Source organism: Xyrauchen texanus, chromosome 36 (assembly GCF_025860055.1).
Source record: "Xyrauchen texanus isolate HMW12.3.18 chromosome 36, RBS_HiC_50CHRs, whole genome shotgun sequence".
In the NCBI taxonomy this organism is placed as follows: domain Eukaryota; kingdom Metazoa; phylum Chordata; class Actinopteri; order Cypriniformes; family Catostomidae; genus Xyrauchen; species Xyrauchen texanus.
The window spans coordinates 2,232,708-2,254,400 of NC_068311.1; positions in this window are offsets into that span (position 1 = coordinate 2,232,708).

A 21,693-nucleotide genomic window follows, 5' to 3' on the forward strand; every position below is an offset into this window, starting at 1 on the left:
TCAGTTCACTTTGTGATTCAAACAGTTCTGGAGTCAGTTCACTTTACTATTCAAACAAGCATTGTGTGACTTGTTCACTTTGCAAATTAAACAAACAGCTCATGAGAAAGCGAGTCAACAATTCATATAGGCATTTTACAAATCAGTTTTCTGTAGGATTCAAATTAGCAGTTATGAGCCAGTTCATTTTGCGATTAAATAAATAAAAACACAGTTCATTGCTTGAAAAGAGAGTTATATGCAAATTACATCAACCAACAAGAAAGAAATCACTAAAATACTTGTTTGCCCATCCAGTCTGTTACTCAGTCAACATATGTAATTAATCTATGGATGAATTTACATATTTATATAACGACATCCGCTAACATGATGTACCAAGTTTTCATGGTAGTACTACGGTATTTTTTGAAGTACTATTAAATGCCATGCTATATCAATATTGTAATTGTTCAGCATTTGATACCATCACTAAACTATGATACTGTTTTTATCAGTGAATTGTGGCAAACAATGTGCACTAAAAGAGCTTTGCAGCGACCGCCCACTCCCATGATGCACTGTGAATGATGCAATCATTCATACATACTGTGGACTAATTGCAAAAAATTTGTTTCATTTTTCAGAGAAAGATAATTTTTTCTCAAGCACATTCCATCACAATAAACAGATCTGAAATGTAGGTGGCGCTCTAACACATTGAGCTCGTCCATAGACATACAGTCTAATTTTCAGTTCAAGCAACACCCACATTGTTTCATTGAATATCTCGGCCTCTGAGTGGACCACAAGCTCAGTAAAGGGGTCATTAGAAAGCTGTGATCCTCTCCGATGACATATAACATTTTAGTCATCATCAATAGTTGAAAGCATATTTTTCTGATGATTTGTTTGTCATGCTTTTCCTGCTGGATGGCATATTTTGTTCTGGACATCTAAGAAATAACATTGGATTATTCCAATGACTCTTATTTTTGTGCTATGTGAAGGACTTCATTTTCATATAAATGCTTCTATGGAAAAACTGCAAGCATTCCTAGATACACTAAATCCGGACAAATATATTCACAACAAAAGTTCTTAAGCCACAAGGTGCACTGTGCGTCTTTTACAAACTTAATAAATTCCCAAATATTCCCTTTTCCTCCTTTTAGATATAAAAGCGCTTCAACTGCAAAAACTTCAACGGCAACCCCTGTTTAGACCCATTCATGCATGTCTCAACCAGGCAGGTATGATAATTAACACTGTGTTTTTTAATTAGTTTTGACCGGCAGACCAGAACGCAAGCATGCGGCTTAAGACCCGACACAGATTTAACTGGGCAGCTACATACAGCAACAAAGATGCCATACCCACCACGTGATGATCATTGTTTAAACTGGAGCTTATGTGGTGGAAAATGTTATTGCTCAAGAGTATCAAGGATTCCTTCAGAGAAATACAAATAGGCACAAATAAGTTCATTGTTGATACACTATATGTGGATGTCATAGTTCAAAGTTCAAATTGAGATCTCTGACTTTCCATTGCAGATGGTATCTTGCCAAATCCAAGCACAATTTGAGACATTGCTGAGATGGGAATTTTGGGAGAAACGCTGGATACAATGTTGATCAATGAAGTCTCCTGAGCTATGAAAGAGCAACATCTGAGCATGAGCATTTCCATCAAACTGAGCACAGTTTGAGACAAAGTTGGAGTGGTGGTGGCATAGTGGGCTAAAGCACATAACTGGTAATCAGAAGGTCCCTGGTTCGACCCCCACAGCCACCACCATTGTGTCCTTGAGTAAGACACTTAACTCCAGGTTGCTCCGGGGGGATTGTCCCTGTAATAAGTGCACTGTAAGTCACTTTGGATAAAAGCATCTGCCAAATGCATAAATGTAAATGTAGTTGAGATCTCCTCTGAAACTCTAAAGGAGACTTGTGAAATTTCTCAGGAGAAGCTAAAAAAAAATCTCCATTTGATCTCATTCACCTTTGTTTGCTATGAGACGGTATAAACGGCTCTAAAGAAGACTTAAAATTTAAGTTTGGCATTTCTTTTTTTCATGCCGGAGGTTAAATCCAATGAAATTTCTCCTGCGCTATCCTCAGACTTCTTAAACCTTTCAAACTCACTACTGCAGCAGTATTTTTATTTTTGCATCAGTCATTGTGATTTGTCATCTGTGACGGTATTTGCTGCTGCTTAAGCCTCTATCGTCCCCCGAGAGTGATCGCTCCTCTTCCTCTTCAATAGTTCTGTCCTTTACTCTGTGAGCACCTGCTGAGGCCTCTTTAACCATGAGTCGACTCCCAGCGGGTGTAAGGCTTCATCACAAATGCAGCAGCCCTGACCACCTCACAAACGATCAGCTTTTTTTCTGGTCACAAAATGTAGCAAAACTGAAAAAAAAATATATATACTGTATATACATTTATTTATATTGAATATAGATGGAGCTACATTATTTGTGTAAATAATAATAATAATAATAAGTAGGGCTGTCAATTGATTCACATTTTTAATTGAATTAATTGCATGGTATGGCAATTAATTAATCACAATTAATTGCAATTAATCACATACATAAATATTTGCTGAGAAAGCCCCTCTAATAACAATAATTCAATATATAATGATGAAATAGTTAGAAATATTTAAATAACATTTTAATAATTATGAATAAAATATATAAATATATATATATATATTATAAATAATAAAACAGATATAATTAAAAATGCATTGAATTCGTCATTCAGTCTGAGATTTATTATAAGGGCTTGTTTAAGGATGTACACCTGCGTCAGACACTTTTGGAGCGTCTCTGTTGTGTTGCGTCACAAACATATAATTTTTAAGTCGCTGTATCAAGTTAAATGAAGTTTGAAACTTAGTAAAACACATCTTGAGGTCCCTGTGTTCAGATTTGCTGTGTTTGTACACAAGACCGTGTTCTCATCTTGTGCCGTCTGCTGTCTGTAAGTGTGTTTGTTCTCTGGATAAGCTGCTCGTTGCATATACTGCGAGTGTCACTTACTGCCCCCTGGAGAAAACTGATGGTACTACAAGCTTGAATTGCTCAGATGGAAGGAATATTCCTTATTACGGTCCGGGGACATGATTAATTGCGTACATTTTATTAACTTATTTTTATATACAGAAATTAATCGCACTGAATTAACACAATAAATCAACAGCCCTAATAATACTAAATATAATAAGTAAAATTATAGTGGTTGTTATGTACACATCACATCTGGATCCTAATCATCCCGTCAGAGTGTGATGAGGAGGAGGGCGTGGCCGGCCTGTGATGGAGCATGGACAGCGCTGAATCCGCTGATCTGCCGGAGAGTGAGATAAGGGGCAGCTGGAGGCGCTGGTTCGGGAGAGGGAGAGAGACGCATATGGCCGCACTGCATGTGTGTCTGTTCATTTGTTTTATGTTTATGTTGACTTTTCAGCCGTTTCCCGCCGCCTTCTTGCCCATCCTTTATACTGTTACAGTGGTGCTGAAACCCGGGAGGGAGGAGGGATGCGCCGTCTCGGAGTCCTCGTCACTGCCATCCGCCATGGGAGAAGCGGCTCTGTCCACCAGGTGCCGGAGGACTCGCTGCCATCGACCAGGGGAAGAACGACCTGAGGAGGATCGGTTGGGTACAGGGTGACAGCGCGGCCGGGAGCCTACGAGAAAGTTCTTCTCTCTCTCTCTCTCTCTCTCTCTGCTCACCCTTTCCCTCCCCCACGCCTCTCCTCGTCTCTCCCGCTGGTTCACAGAAGGCGGGGTGGACCGCCGGCGGACAGAATGACCAGGAGGGCACCGTCTCCCTTCCAGAGATGGGCGGGGGGAATTAGTCAGACCGGTGGCACCCCAGACTGAATCGGGCGGGGGAGGAGTGTGACGAGGAGAAGGGCGTGGCCGGGCCGTGATGTAGCATGGCCGGCACTGAATCAGCAAGACAGCGAGATAATGGGCAGCCAGAGATGCCGGTTCGAGAGAGAGAGAGACGCATACGGCCACGCTGCATGTGTGTCTGTTCATTTGTTTTATGTTGTCTTAGTTCAGTTTTAGCATTAAACCTTTGTGTTAACTGTTCAGCCGGTTCCCGCCGCCTCCTCGCCCGTCCTTTATACTGTTTCACAGCGTTTATTTAACAGTAATTACTTGACCCACTTATTACATAGCTACTAACCAAATAAATAAATGCATGAAATATTGTATTAGAAGAAACCTCCAGTTTGCGTCGGAGATGTGGTGTTGTTACTCAGAGATCAAACCAGTAGCAAACGAAGATAATACGGTGCACCATTACCTTTTGCACCTACAACAAAGGGGCTTTTTACCCCAAATAGTATCCTTTCACTTATTGGACAGTAGCCTTTTTATTATGACCCTAGCAACTACTTAGCAACCAGATGGCACACCATAGCAACCTTATAGCAATATCCACATCTCTGCACCAGAACATCGTAGAGCCATGGGGGAGGGCTTGTTGGACTTGGGACAGATTACTGAAGTCCTATAAAAAATAAAAAATAATTTTATAGGACTTTTGATTTAAGCACCTCGAACAAAACTGAAAATGTCATCAAATTACCTGAAAATCAGCCTTTAGACCAGGGGTGCCCAATACGTCGATCGCGATCTACCAGTCGATCGCAAAGGCAATGCTGGTAGATCACACAAAAATTAAATGTACTTTAGTTAAATTTTAATAAAAATATATATAATGTCTTTCCTTCTTTTAGTTTCTGTCTGACTTGCACTTGACGAGTAAATATTGACCAGGCGAGGTTTTGTTTATTCAGTTGCCATGACAACTAGGTTTGCGCTGTTCTCAGAAGTCCTTGGAAGGCGCGTATGCGCAAACCTAGTTGTCATGGCAACTGAATAAACAAGTCATCAGAATAAGGTAAATGCCCCGACTATTGTAATCTATTGTGCTGTAGGTGTTTTGGGTTTAGTGTTAAAACTGGATGATATCAACATTGAACATTATTTTATATTTTTGTATTAATTAGAAGATGAATTTCATGTAGGGATACATGCAGTAGTCCCAACAAACATTTTCTTATTTTAAATGAAACTGTTTTTTTTAGTTGGTAGATTTTATTGAGTTGGTCATTTAAAAGTAGATCATCACACAAAACAGTGTGTGCACCCCTGCTCTAGACATTGCACACAATGACATAATGGATCGGAACATTTTAGCAGTGTACAGTTTTTTATTATTATTATTTTTATTCAGTTTTTTGGGAGAAATTGAAATGTAAAGTGCCTTATATCTTGGTTGTACCCTACTTTCTCTTCACTGAAAATGGAACAACAATTTTGATGACATCATCTTGCACTCTGTCCATTAATAACATGCACAGTAGAACGAGCTTCCGTGGGACATTCGCATTACCAAAATGCTTATTACTGTACTGCAAGAACAATATCATACCCATTACTGTAATGCAAATATATATATATATATATATATATATATATATATATATATATATATATATATATATATAAATATATTACTGTAATGCTGTGCATAAGGTTGTGTTACAGAGACTCTAATAACATGAGGTGTGTACATCCAAACCCCTATGACTTGCTTTCTGTTGTGGAACCCATAAAGAGATCATTTTTTATTTCATGTATTTATTTTTTACAGCCATGCTTCAGAAGAGCATCTCTAATTTTTAATAGCTAAACGTGCTCTATTTTACTAAAAGACAGTCAGTGTTTGTTTTTACCAGAACGTTCATTTCATTAGATCTCGGGGGGATTGATTTTCATAGTTCGGCAGCCCTGTTTTCCTTGTTAATGGCTTTTCCGTGTGCCTGTTTGGGGAAGAAAAATAAACGGTAATGTGTTTAAACACAGGTGTGTGTTATTATGGATGTGCCGCTGAAAGCTCTCATACACTGAATATCACTAATGGCGGAGGTTTTCAACACATCAGCAGAGTGCAAATCGGCTTTAATCAAACAATTACACCCACACAAACACACATCTTTTCTGATTTGTGAATTGCTCACAATGCTCAAAGCCTTTGGACTCTAATGTGTGGATACCTGGCTTTATGCATGAACATCATTTTTGACATGTGGCAATCACGAATGAGATCTCTTTATTATCACCTTGACAGCAGTGAATGGAGACTTTGCTGAAGTCTTTGAGATTTTATCCAGTAGTTTGATGATATAGAATAAAAGTACTATATACAATTGCCGACTGAACAGATTGATCTGCTGGTAGCAATGAAGTCTCGATGGAAATGTTCCATCTTATCGGCAGATTAATCACATTAAATGTTAAAAATGACACTGAATGCAGCCAATGGCCGATTGGCAGCACGGTAGACAGAAAATGACACGCATTACTTACCATGACTACTTACAAAGACACCCTCCCAACAGTCACCATGACTACAACATTCCACTTTGGTCCAAGTTCATTCAGTATCTCACCTGACCACAGATTTCTGCACGGGGAATCCGAAATGAAGCAACATCTGCTGTGCGAAGTCTCAAGACTGCTTTTTATAAAGAAAGAATAACATCATTGACAATGTAAGACAAAATATTAAATGTCATGGATCAATATTTACTGAGTAATCCATTATTTTCGCAAAAAAGTCTAAAAATAACCTTAGAAATTTGGCAGCATCATCAGTTTATTTTTACACGGAGAGATCAATGTATTTGTAAAATCAGTTTACTTCAGGACCCCTTGTTGCATTATTAGCCAATGGCCAATGGGGGGGTCCAAAATGGGGGCATTTCTTTTAGTTTTTCCAAAGTTGGAGTGCCTTTAAGCCTATGCGGTTCCAGAGTTTTTACCACAAATGTAAATGTGCTATTTATAGCGCCACCTAATGTCAGATGGATGTGTGTGCGTGCCTGAGGAGTGAGGGGGATTTGGGACCATTCCACCAAGTTTGGGATCTCTCCGATTTATGGCCTCTCAGACCCGTACACTTTTGGGGCTTTTGAAGTAACAAGAAAGAGTAGAGATACGAGTTTCGGCACCTTTGGTGTTTGGACCCCTAATGGTGCATTCAGAGCTTTGCAGATGTACATTTCTGAAATCCAAAAACTAGATATAGTTATTGCATTTATTCTTCAAAATGGTGTATTATTTGACTGTTGGACAAGAAAAACTGGCTTCATACCATGTGACCCACATTTGGTTGTCGGCCATTAAAAAATGTACGCATAGAGCTACATTGAGAGCCCCACATCTCTGGTATTTAATCATATAGAGCTTTAAAAATTAAGATACAAATAGGAATGTTTGCTATAAACCAGAATCTAAAAGGATATTCAAATATATTTAATACTTCTGGAGTTATTGGGACTCCAACTTTGGGAAAACAACACAAAAAATGGTTGTATTGATTGTGCATGAATGAATTTTCCAAATGCTGCTTGAAAGATTTCATTTCAGGGCTTCTTGAAGAGCAACTCAAAGGGGGTTTTCCATCAATAATGAATAACAACTTATTTCCTTTATGAAGCTATGAAGCTTATGAAAAGAGGAAAATTGAACGAGGAAATGTAAAGAAACCCGGAGTGCAGATAGGATTCATCTGCTTAATCAATCGCGTCTCGAGTGTGTAGATTGATTTCATGCCTACTGACATTTTTCCCAAGTAGATTTTGCATTATTGCCCTGGTGTGAGTTCAGGTCTCGCTTAATGGTTTTACAGCGTGTTTGTGAAAATGGTTGTGGTTCATGCTAGTGTGCAGACATCTGTTCCTCGTTGAGCATCTAAAGGTCACCTTCTGCCCGCAGTTACACTCCTGGAGGACTTGACTGAAGACACGCTCCTGAACTAAATTGACATTTGCCTTTGAGTGGGAATAATTTGGGAATGAACTGCAAACTGACAGGTAAAGAAATGGGCCAGAACTTTCATTTCAACCTCATGAGACTTTCAAAAATATGCTAATAGCACATGCGGGTACAAGTCTAAATGTCAGAGAAATATACAACAGATTCAGGTACTGATTTTTTTTATATATATATATATATATATATATATATATATATATATATATATATATATATATATATATATATATATATATATATACATACTGAATGTATACTGAAGCTACACCTTGGAAAGTGTTTGGAAACTTTAGTCAAACTTAAATATGTCTGAAAGTCATTGTATTAGATTACAGAATATCAATGCATGTGTCATTGATTTTAGAGAATAATAGCACACAAAAAAACAAACAACAGATATACCCATCAACATAAATACATTCTTGATCTCAGATCTTAGTGGAACATGTCCAGAGCTAAAGGTAATTTCTGGACCACTAGAATTGCAACAATAACTATATCTGAAGAAAATGTACGTGGTGCTTGTCGTGGCAAAACCAAGTCCAACAAGCCCTCCCCCATGTCTCGATGATGCTCTGATGCAGAGATGTGGATATTGCTATAAGGTTGCTATGGTGTGCCATCTGGTTGCTAAGTAGTCGCTAGTGTCATAATAAAAAGGCTACTTAAAGGCCTGAGTCATATGAGTTTACCCCTCTGTCTATACAATGTTCTGGTGCTGAGATATGGATCTTGATCTACAGTTACTAGGGATTCCTCTATGGTTGCTAGGCAGTTGCTACGGTCATATTAAAAAGGCAGTTTGCTAGCCTGAGTCAAAATAGTCAACCCCCGTGTATCTACGATGTTCAGGTGCCAATATATAGATGTTGCTATACAGTTGCTAGGGTGATCTGGATGGTTGCTAGGCAGTTGCTAGGGTCATACTAAAAACTATGTTTGTTAGCCTGAGTCAAAATAGCCAACCCCCATGTCTCAAAAACTTTCTGGTGCCAAGATATAGATGTGGCTATACAGTTGCTAGGGTGCTCTGGATGGTTGCTAGGGTCATACTTAAATGTCTGCTTGTTAGCCCTTGTCAAATTAGCCAACTCCCATGTCTCTACGATGTTCTGGTGTCAAGAAATAGATTTTGCTAAATGGTTGCTAGGGTGCTCTGGATGGTTCTAGGCAGTTGCTAGGGTCATATTAAAAAGTCTGCTTGCTATCCCGAGTCAAAAGAGCAAACCCCCATGTCTCTATGATATTCTGGTGCCAAGATATGGATATTGCTATACTGTTGGTAGGCTGTTCCATCTGGTCACTAGGCAGTTGCTAGGTTCATACTAAAAAGTCTGCTTGCTATCCCGAGTCAAAAGAGCAAACCCCCATGTCTCTACGATATTCTGGTGCCAAGATATGGATATTGCTATATTGTTGGTAGGCTGTTCCATCTGGTCAATAGGCAGTTGCTAGGTTCATACTAAAAAGTCTGCATGCTATCCCGAGTCAAAAGAGCAAACCCACATGCCTCTACTATGTTCTGGGGCCAAGATATGGATGTTGCTATATGGTTGCTAGGGTGTTCCATCTGGTTGCTAAGCAGTTGTTACGGTTAGAATAAATAGTCTGCTTGCTAGGCCAAGTGAAATGAGACCATCCCCATGTCTCTACGATGATCTTGTGCCAAGGATGTTGTTATACGGTTGCTAGGGTATTCCATATGGTCGCTAGGCAGTTGCTAGGTTCATATTAAAAAGTCTTCTTGTTAGCATGAGTCAAAAGAGCCCACCCCCATGTCTCTATGACATTCTGATCCGAAGATATACCTTTGAACCATTTTCAATGGCAGTCTATGGGGTTTGGTTGCTAGGGTGTTCTGTATGGTTGCTAGGGCATGACTATGCAGTTTCCAGGGTAATACTTAAAGGCTGCTTGCCCTCTTGAATCAAATGAGTCAACACCCATGTCTCTCTAACATTCTGAAACTGAGATATGTTCCCATGATCTTTTGTGTAAGTGTTAAGTATATGGGATTTTTCGCTCTATTGCTTATAAAAGTCAAAACAACAATTTCTTCAATAAGCCGGTCGATTTGACATCTCATTTATGGGTGTATGACAAACTCTGCGGGACGTGTTAGACCCCAAAATATGTGTGGAAAAAGAAGAATTGCGTCATTCTGGAAAATCCCTAAACGAAGATCAGAGCAACCGTAATAGTGGCACATTGCTAAAGCAAGCACCATTAATGACTGTTTTCAAACAGGTTTCCAGAACATTCCTGAACAATCCTGGAAACGTTAGCCAGAATGACAGTCATAGATATCCATTTCTAAACAAAGCAAGTTATGCAGCAAACCGAAGGTGTTTATGAGTGCATGGTTATGTTCTCAGCAGGAAACCGATGAAGGGCGTACTCCGGGTAGGGAAGGAGTTATTGCCCCAAGTGAAGGAGTCCAAGTACCTCGGGGTCTTGTTCACGAGTGAGGGGACAATGGAGCTGGGGGTTAGCCGGAGAATCGTGGCAGCGGGGGCGGTATCGCACTCGCTCTATCGCACCATTGTCACGAAAAGAGAGCTGAGCCGGAAGGCAAAGCTCTCGATCTACCAGTCAATTTTCATTCCTACCCTCACCTATGGTCATGAAGGCTGGGTCATGACCGAAAGAACTAGGTCACGAGTACAAGCGGCCTAAATGGGCTTCCTCAGAAGGGTGACGGGCTTCTCCCTTAGAGATGAGGAGCTCAGTCATCCGTGAGGAGCTCGGAGTAGAGCCGCTGCTCCTTTGTGTCGAAAGGAGTCAGTTGAGGTGGTTTGGGCATCTGGTAAGGATGCCCCCTGGCCGCCTCCCTAGGGAGGTGTTTCAGGCACGTCCAGCTGGGAGGAGGCCTCGGGGAAGACCCAGGACTAGATGGAGAGATTACATCTCCACACTGGCCTGGGAACGCCTCGGGGTCCCCCGGTCAGAGCTGGTTAATGTGGCTCGGGATAGGGAAGTTTGGGGCCCCCTGCTAAGTGGTTGAAGATGGATGGATGGATGTGTTCTCATGAAAAAGATGTGTCTTAGCCATTTTTGAAGACAGAGAGTGAGTCAAAGGAAGGTCATTCCATCAATGTGGTACAATGTAACTTAAAGTCCGGGAAAGTGTTTTGGTGCCTCTTTGTGTTGGTGCAACAAGGCGGCGCTCATTAGCTTCTAGTGGGCGTGTAGTTCTGTAGAAATGATTTTAGGTATGCTGGAGCAGACCCAGTGACTGTTCTGTATGCAGCATCAGAGCCTCAAACTTGATACATGCATCAACCGGCAGCCAGTGGCGCTCTCTCCAAGGAGGGGTGTAACATGTGCTCTCTTTGGTTCATTAAAGACCAGACGTGCTGTTGCATTCTGGATCATTTGCAGGGGTCTAACTGCACATGCAGGGAGTTCTGCAATGAGAGCGTTACAGTAGTCCAGTCTAGTTATGACAAGTGACTGAACAAGCAGTTGTGCGGCATGTTCAGAGAGGAAGGGTCTTATCTTATCGACAGCAGGGTTGGCTGGAATGACGAGGAGCTCAGTCATCACTTGGTTAAGTTGCAGGATGGTGCCATGAACATGTGGCTTGTTTGGCCCCTCAGCTTGAACTGGGAGTGAAACAGAAGATCATATTTGATGCACGGCGTTGTAGGGTTGTCTGCAGTCGCAGTGACATTGCATTAGATAACAAAAGCCAAGCAAGCTTAGTCTGTGCTCAAAGTCTCCAAGAGCTTTTCTCTAAACTAAATTCACTTTTCCGAGTCATTTTTGACGTGACTTTAAATCAGCTGGTGTCAGAGTGATTGATAAGTGTCCAAATACTTTTCGAGGACACTGTAGATGTTTTCAAATGTATTATTAATAACCATTGGCTTTATCTCAGAGATATAAGGGATTATTTTTAGGACAGCCGTGTTTACTGTCTGGGAGAACCAGCCTGTATAAGGCCATCGCTGGTGTTCAACCAAACAGAAGGACGTGTGGAAACAAGGTGCCCGACAGGGCGACGGGTGTGCTGCAGGGTTGGGAAGGTCCTAAAGGTCAATGTTGCTCATTATAGCCATGTTTGATTTGTTCTCAACAACTCATTGAATCCCTCCACTATTGATATTAATGAAAATATAAGACGTGATGTTACAAGTCCCTTTATTGCAGCTCAACAGGAAGCTCTTGTTATGGAAGGTTGGTTTCCTCTTAAATATATTCTTGTTTGCTCGCAATAAATGATCATCTTAAAGAACAGACTTTGCCCTTTAAACAGTAAACAAGACCAAATACTGTGCAGGAAAAATGTACTTCAAAATGCAGCAAATTGAGCAAAATTACACCACATAAATCAAACATTCATCCTCTTTAAGTCTGGCTAGAACAATTAGTAATTTGTCTGGTCCTGACGGGCCAATAAGCAAGTGTACCGCCTTTAGCGCATTCTCTTAAAATATGAGTTCATACTCCATTGAATGTGCTTCTCTTAGCATTAAAGAAATGCTTTATAATCTATTGCAATGTCAACAGCACAATGAATGTATTAAACATGTGCATCGCCTCGAGCTGAAAAATTGAAATTCGATTTTAAGAGAATAACAGAACAAAAGGGAAAACAACAGTAATGTTGCACTACATGTTGATGAGTTATCAGTGCCCGTGCGCTTTGAATTTCATTAATGCACAAGCATATTATGTATAATCATGATGTTTACATTGAGGTGCAAAAGGCAAGATAATGCATTTTAATAATTGATGAGGAAGGTTGATTATTAGTTATTAGATTAAGACATATTACTTGTATATAATATCTCTAGAAAGACATTAGTAAGACAGTTACAGGCGCCATTAGACTCATTTCTTTATGGATGTAAGCAAATAAATGTGGAGGATTTAAGAAGCTGTGCATGCTTAGAAATTACAGACTTTTATGCTGTCATTATTTATTCACCCTCATGTCATTCCAAACCTGGATTACTTTTCCATCCATGGAATAGAAAATATAATTTTTTTGAAGAATGTTCATGCTGATTTAATACATAATACAAAGGCATACAGTTACCTCAAATCTCATTCACACGTCAGAAAAAATATTTTTGTTGCTTTTTTAGTTCATTAAAATGAGCTGATTTAACACAGTTCTTGATTTTTTTATCATTTGAGTTAAAGTGCAATCCATTTCAATTTGTAAAACGGAAGTTCACTTTATCCATTTGCATTCAAACAACAGAATTTTTAATACATTTGTACAACAAAACTTTACAAAAAAATCTAATAAATTTGTATTAAATTGCACTACAAAAAAAATACATATTTTTTATATATATACACATTTTATAACAAATTAAAATAGAATTAAATAAACAAAACAAAAATTTTTATGAAATAAGTTTTGTTAAAGGTTGTTTAATTTAATATGACAGAAATGTATGACATTTATTTTTTTAGCCTAAGAAACTGCTGAAAAATCACAAAAAATGCCCAAAATTAATTATTTTTCTTATTTTACATTATGTATCTCCGGGTGTAAATAATGTGGCTCCGAAAAACAGCTTTTGATTTGTTCACAATCATGTCAACAGTAACCGAGAAAGGTTTTGTGTCGATACGACAAAGCAATAAAAAGTTATAACATTGCAAATATAATTTATCACAGTTTGCAAAAATGTCTCTGTGTCTAAAAACATCTCCAAACAAATAAAAAATAATAATTGCACATAAGAACTAATTACACATGCAAACACAACAATGACTAAAGGTTTGCATAGCATGCAGACATGATTTTAGTCATGAGATTTCACAGAATGAGTTTCATTCTGTGTCATTTGAGTCATCATTGAGTCTGTGTCGTGTATTTGGCGCCATCTCCTGGTGGTCATATGTAACATTGTGCTTCATGTGGATTATCTAATGATCTATACATCTGATTATCTTGTGTGTGGACTCGTTTGAAAGATAATCACTTCCTTTAAATAATGACGGCATTTGAGCAACTCTAACATAATTGTCAAAGACATATATTTAGCTATAACTCGCTACATTTTTTGCCTGTGAGTAAAACAAATAGGCTGGTTGTGTTTTACTCTTTGAGAGCTTTCCAACAACATATGACACATGACTATTAGACACGTTTCTTAGTCAATGTTTGTTCTCATTGCAATAATATCTACAGTGCAATGTTTTGTTTGTTTGATAAAATATCAAAACGGACACTTCTGATTTGTCTGAAAATTTCAAAGCACCAGTTTTGGTCATAATGTCTACATGCATTGGAAAACAGATCTTCTAAGCTTTAAAACAATACCTATTTTATGTTGGTCAAGACTGTAGTTATTAATTATGACATGTATTTGTCAGCACCCAGTGGGCTGATCTGAGCTTATCAATAAATATAAACATTTTCATTATTACAGGAATTTCATTTTTGAAACTATTCCTATAAGACAAAACTTACACTGATATGAAGTCAGTGGTCAAAACTGGAACTGCGTTTCAAAATGCCAGATGCCATATCAAATGTCAAACTCAGTGAAAGCCGCTGTCCACAAGAGAGCCGGTTTTATCTGAACCCTTTTCTCAGCATTTATATGCATTGAAACTTGCCTTAAGTTTCATTTTTCAGGTTTCAAGTTCAGATTAAAGTTTACACAGTTCTCTAAAACCTCTGTCCATAATTGCTGTCCCTGCTGGCGGCACTGCCATATCAAATCCCATTTAATCAAACTCAGACACTTTACCAAAGCACTCAACTTCAACTTCAAATCTAATTCCTGCGGAGGTGAAAGAGTTTTCTGATGGATCAGGATCCCAGAGCCAAGGCCGCTAAAAACAAGTTGGTTGTTCACTGTTGTACTCTGTTACAGAATTATCAACTGCGCCTCTGAATAATCTGCATTTCCGCTTGATTAATAACATCAGCAGGTTTTTGCTGAGATGAGCTCCGTCATTTGTTGTGCAACTCTCATTCATCAACACCCACAGCCAAACTCATTTGAGGATTTCTACATTTTTCAACATGAGCAAAGACTGTCTAGACAGTGTGTGAAAGACGTATTTCACAATACACCTGCACCCCTTCTGCATTAGTAAATAGTTAATGATGTGCTTCATCGAGGCTGTCGAGTCTTGCGTTTGATGGGGGATGAAGACAATCTTCTCTAATGCAGAGCCAAGAGTCTACAGTGGGACGTGGCGAATGCTCGGAGGAGAGATGGTAGTAAACTTTTGAGTCAATTGAATTTTAGGAATGCTGAGATGAGCATTGAGGTAGTCTCATTCTCAGATGGTACACCCATGGATGGTTCATGTACTGTATTGTCTAATATGTAGAGCCTCATATATGCTCAAAGATCAGAGGTCACATGCTTTAAACACAACAGGGATGTACATTGAAAATTGTTTTTGCAACATAATATTTGTCCTTTTCGGCATTCTATATGTTCAATTGTCAGGTATTTTTAATAATGATCAAAATAGTAAAAACTACAGTCTTTACCCTGGAGTCACGAGTTTGAATCCAGGGCGTCCTGAGTGACTCCAGCCAGGTCTCCTAAGCAACCAAATTGGCCCGGTTGCTAGGGAGGGTAGAGTCACATGGGGTAACCTCCTCATGGTCGCAATAATGTGGTTCTCGCTCTTGGTGGGGCGTGTGGCGAGTCGTGCGTGGATGCCGCGGAGAATAGCGCGAAGCCTCCACACATGCTGCGTCTCCACGGTAACGCGCTCAACAAGCCATGTGAGGATTGACGGTACCAGACGCGGAGACAACTGAGATTCGTCCTCCGCCACCCAGATTGAGGCGAGTCACTACGCCAACCACGAGGACTTAGAGCGCATTGGGAATTGGGCGTTCCATATTAGGGAGAAGACAAAAAAGAAGGTCTCGACCAACAAAAATAGGTATCATTTTAAAGGTTAGTAGCTCTACGTCTGCATATAGGCATTATGATCAAAACTGAACTGAAGTGCTTTGAAATTTGCAGGCAAATCAGAACTGTCCGTTTTGATCATTTGTAAACAAAAATTTAAATCAGTAAAAACATCAAACTGCTCAAATAGCCATGTGTCATATTGTAACACAGTTAAAGGATGGGCAAGGAGGAGGCGAGAACCGGCTTGTCAACATAAATAATAGTTTAATGATAAACTATTATTTATGAATAATAGAAGACACAAACACACACATGACGGACATGCCCGTAATTCTCTCTCTCTCGAACCATCGTCACCGGCCGCCTTTATCCCTCGCGCGCCTCATTAGGCCGATTGGGGACCGGGAGCGCGATATTCCGACCCGGCCCCACCCCCCTCCGCTCCACACTCCTCCCGGCGTTATCTCAGGCCGGGGTGCCACCGGCATGACGTACATCCCCCCGTATCCCTGGGGCGGGGTGTATCTTGCGTCCCGCGTGGTCATCCCCGCCTTACCCTGGGAGGAGACAGGAGGGGAAAAACAACAACAACAAAAACAAAATAGGCGAGGGAAAAGGCCAACACGGTGCGAAAGAGAGAGAGAGAGGAGAGAGAGAAGAAGCTCACTCACCGGTTCTCTGATGTACCGTCGCATGGTCCTCGAACACTCCTCAACACTTTCTGGTGGACGACAGCCGCTCCTCTCCGGGCGAACCGGAGTCAAATTTACGACCTCCAGCTGACCCCTCCGCTTTTCTGGCGGCACCTGGGGACATTCCTCCGTCCCTGGCAGTCTCCCTACCACTCTAGGCGATCGGGGAGTTACTTCCCTCCTCCCCTCGCGGACGGCGGTCTTCACTCGACCCCTCCGCGTTTCTGGGGGACGGCAGGGCACTCCTCCGCCCCTGACAGTGGCTCCATCGCTCCAGGAGGTTGGGGAATCCAGTCCCCACTCACCCCACGGACGGCGGCCGTTCACCGCATCCGGACGGTCGGGCTACTCCATCACCCGGCAGATGGCAGCGGCACTTCTCAGGGTGGACGGCAGTGTCGAGGACTCTGCGACGGGCATCACTCCTCCTTCCCGGGCTTCGGCACCAATATAACCCAGTTAAAGGATGGGCAAGGAGGAGGCGAGAACCGGTTTGTCAATATAAATAATAGTTTAATGCAAACTTAAACCAAAAGCACATAAACATAAACACACACATGACGGACATGCCCGTTATTCTCTCTCTCTCAAACCATCGTCACCGGCCGCCTTTATCCCTCGTGCGCTTCATCAGGCCGATTGGGGACTGGGCGCGCGATATTCCGACCCGGCCCCACCCCCCTCCGCTCCATACATATGTTGTTGGAAAGCTCTCAAAGAGTAAAACACAACCAGCCTATTTGTTTTACTCACAGACAAAAATATAGCGAGTAACAGCCAAGTATGTATCTTTGACATACACGTTACATGTTACCAGGTGTTGCTTATATGCCACATTTTCACTTAAAACTTCACAAAAAATAAACTGAAGAGGTGATTATTTTTCAAACGAGCCCACACACAATGTAATCGAATGTAAAGATCATTAGATAATCCACACAAAGCACAAGCTATCTGGCTAAAAACACGTTAGCTTTCCTGGATCAGATGACCTCATCGGAAATTCTGTAGTACGTTGTCCAGCATCATGATAAACCAATCGAATTAGGATTCAGATCACTGCAAGCAGAGGTGGAAGTCATCCAAATATGGGCAGAGAGGATCGTTCACTGTAATTACATTATGACCACCACTAGATGGCGCCAAGAACATGACTCAGACTCAGTGATGACTCAAATGGCACAGAATGAAACTCATTATGCAAAGCTTTAGACATTGTTGTGTCTGCATGTGTAATTAGTTCTTATGTACATTAATTAGGTTTTTGTTGTTGTTGTTGTTGTTGTTGTTGTTTAGAGAGGCTTTTGGACACTTGGAGATGTTTTTGGACTCTAGGATAAATTATATTTTGAATGCTTTCACTTTTGATCGCTTTGTCGTATCGACACAAAAGTTTACTCAGTTACACGTGACATGATTGGGAACAAAACAAAAGTAGTTTTTCGGAGCGTCCCGATTTACACCTTGAGATGTATAATGTCAAATCCGAAAATAACGAAACAAAAGTACATTTTTGGCTTGTGTTTCTTAGGCTGAGAGTCTTCGAATTTAACAGTGGTTTCTCATTCTCCTCTGTCTTTCTGCACACATCACATCTGTGATCCCTTTTATTCTGAAACAAAGGGAATCGATATTTCATCAGTTTTTCCTTTGCTTTGAGTACGACAGAAGCTCTGGACTGGAACCCTCAAGAGGTGCCAAAAATCGGATATCATCATCTGCTCCACAAGGCGACGATGTCTTATCTCTTATTCTCAGTCTCATCCGTGCACTTCAAAAAAGTACAAAAAAAGACTTTTGAAAAATGACACTGGATATGTTCGGACTAGCATCGAAACCGCATACTACTCATAGTATATTACCCTACAGTATTTCTGAACGCCACTCACTAAATTAAACATGCAATGTAGTGAGGTCATGTGACATTGTGGCATACTACTAATTTAAAAATGCACGCTGTTCACATATTATTGTGTTAAATAGCAGGCCTGTGCAGATGTTAGTTTTCCATTTCCAACATAGCCAATTCTCTTGTAGCATTTAGTTCTGATGTCTTCTTCATTAACCACAAGCAGGCAGAGACACGGCGCTGCGTTAATTACAGCAAATTAACACGCAAATTAAACATCTAGAAGCTCGAGGTCTTGTTTTGCTCACAGACAAAATGGCTGAATTGTATTTTTAGATCACGGTCAGACAGTTGTAGACACCCAGAAATGTAGTTGTATTAATGAGGTATATTAATTAGACTAAATCATTGTACGTGATTATGGATTGATCTTTACGGCATATTGATCCGATCTGTAAATATGACACTTCCAGGAGTGCAACACAAATATCTCGTATCATGCACCGGTTATCAACAAGTGCAAGGAGAACAAATTAATGGCCCCTGTTTTTCTTTTTCACACCATTCAAAATAATAGACGGCAGTCACAGAATTAGCCCACAATAAAAGAAACATCATTTCTGTGCACAAATATGTTTTAAATAAAAAATAACTACACAATACTAGAAGGAAATAATTATTTTTGTATTTATTTTATTATTATTATTAGTAATTTTTTTGGCACACTTACAGCCCAATTCTATTAAATTATTGTCTAGTTTTACTTTTGAAAATATGCCGGCAAAATCCCCTGTATTAAATAAAATAAAACAAATAAAACGAAAAAGCATTAAACAAAACAATTAATTACCAAACAAAAGAAGCATTAAATAAAAAATTACCAAACAAAAAAAAAGCATTAAATAAAAACAAAATTACCAAACGTAAAAAGCGTTAAATTAAAAGAAATTCATTACCAAACAAAAAAAAGCATTAAATAAAAAATTACCAAACAAAAAAAAGCATTAAATAAAAAATTACCAAACAAAAAAAGCATTAAATAAAAAATTACCAAACAAAAAAAGCATTAAATAAAAAATTACCAAACAAAAAAAGCATTAAATAAAAAATTACCAAACAAAAAAAGCATTAAATAAAAAATTACCAAACAAAAAAAGCATTAAATAAAAAAATACCAAACAAAAAAAAGCATTAAATAAAAAATTACCAAACAAAAAAAAGCATTAAATAAAAAAATACCAAACAAAAAAAAGCATTAAATAAAAAATTACCAAACAAAAAAAGCATTAAATAAAAAATTACCAAACAAAAAAAGCATTAAATAAAAAATTACCAAACAAAAAAAGCATTAAATAAAAAATTACCAAACAAAAAAAGCATTAAATAAAAAATTACCAAACAAAAAAAGCATTAAATAAAAAATTACCAAACAAAAAAAAGCATTAAATAAAAAGAAAATAATTACCAAATGAAAAAAGCATTAAATTAAATAAATGACCAAACAAAAAAATATTAAATTAAAAAAATAATTATTACCAAACGAAAAAGCATTAAATTAAAAAAATAAATTACAAAAAGAAAAATATATATTTTTAGACCTATATGCCTTTTCTTTACACTAAATTAACTTAAATTAGCCATACCTTGTTCTGTAGATGAATAAAGTCGTCTGAATGTCATTCTCAGAATGTTCTAGGCTTTTCTAAAGAATATTAACTATCAGAACTATTTGTCCAATGAGTTCACCTTCAGAAAACCAGCTTTTGAACAGTTTAGACATTTAAATATTTTAAATCTAACCATCTTTACCTCAGATCGCATTTACTGCTTCTTCAGAAAATGTAAATTTGCATTATGAAGCTAAAATAAATTTGAGAAGATAATCAAGTTCAGTTGGTGGTTATATATTGCTGGAGAAATATACGGGACGTGATGCAGTTGTCATGGCGATGCTTTAGATTAGATGAAGGATTAGTTGCCCATCAGAAGAGCAACTTTGTCTTGACTAAATTGGATTTCTATGCCATGATTTTTCAAAGCACTCACGGCGTTCTTCTTCATTCAAGTCCAATTTGTTACTGTGTCTGTCTAACGTGATGTCCAAGAGTTCACGGGACTCATGACATAATCACCTGTCACTTGCACAAACAGGATGAACGAACTTGTCTACCTAACAACGACCTGCTGTCTCCAACACAACGAGTTCATTACTGTCACTACAATGACAGCTGCACGACTGCCACGATGTGAATGTGCAGTGTTGCCATACTTCTCTGAACCGAGCTGGTCATCTTCTGCTCGTAACGAAACTCAGGAGAGCTTTTTATCAGGTGTGTGCGTTGATGTTAAGTCCCTTTAAAGACATGTTTCGGGATCGAAATATCTTAAGCTCTATGAACAGCACAGCTGTTGACAACCACAGAAAATAACTGATACCAGTATTAAATCGTTTTGTCTAAGCAACCAAATTGGCTCGGTTGCTAGGGAGGGTAGAGTCACGTGGGGTAACCTCCTCGTGGTCGCTATAATGCGGTTCTCGCTCTCGATGGGGCGCGTGGCGAGTTTTGCGTGGATGCCGCGGAGAATAGCGTGAAGCCTCCACACGCACTAGGTCTCCACGGTAACGCGCTCAACAAGTCACGTGATTAGATGAAATTTTTAAAAATAATTAAATCTATAATTAAAACGTTATTCACTTTTAAAAAGCACCTCCAGCCAGCAGCGGACACATCATGATGCTGTCGCGTGATGTAAGCGCGTCGGCGAGTTCACGCGGGAATTCGGAAGCGCCGCTTATTTACAACAGCAAGAACGTCACGCGAGAGTTCGGCCATTTCAAACTGCATCAGAGCTCTGATGGAAGCGGCAATTTATAGTTGATAAAGTTAAAATTATCGAATAATTTGTTTGTCTGCGAAGGAGAAACAGATGCAACTCTTTGCTTACATAGTTATTATTCGTCACTCTGAATCTTATGAAACGGTAGTTTTTAATGATAAATAAATAATAAGTTCACTAGTAAAAAACTTTAATTGTATAGATATTTTAGAATTGATATAACATCAGTATCGGAATAATCGGAACTTTAGGATCGATCCGTACATCTCTAGTGAATAACATTTAAATAACGTTAGACTTCACTGTTTGTGAAAGTCTATGAAGACTCTTGGTTCATATTTCAGATGGTGATTCATGTATCACTCTAGATTATGACAAATATCAGCACAACTGCAGAAATGCATGTCGCTATTATTCATCTGTTTTTGTCAGTGTGAAGATTGTGCAGAAGTGTCTGTCTGTGTGTGTGTGTGTGTCTGTGCGTGTGCGTGTGTATGTGTCTGTGCGTGTGTGTGTGTGCGTGTGTGTGTGTGACTGTGTGTGCGTGTGTGTGTATGCGTGTGTGTCTGCATGTGTGTGACTGTGTGTGCGTGTGTGTGTGACTGTGTGCGT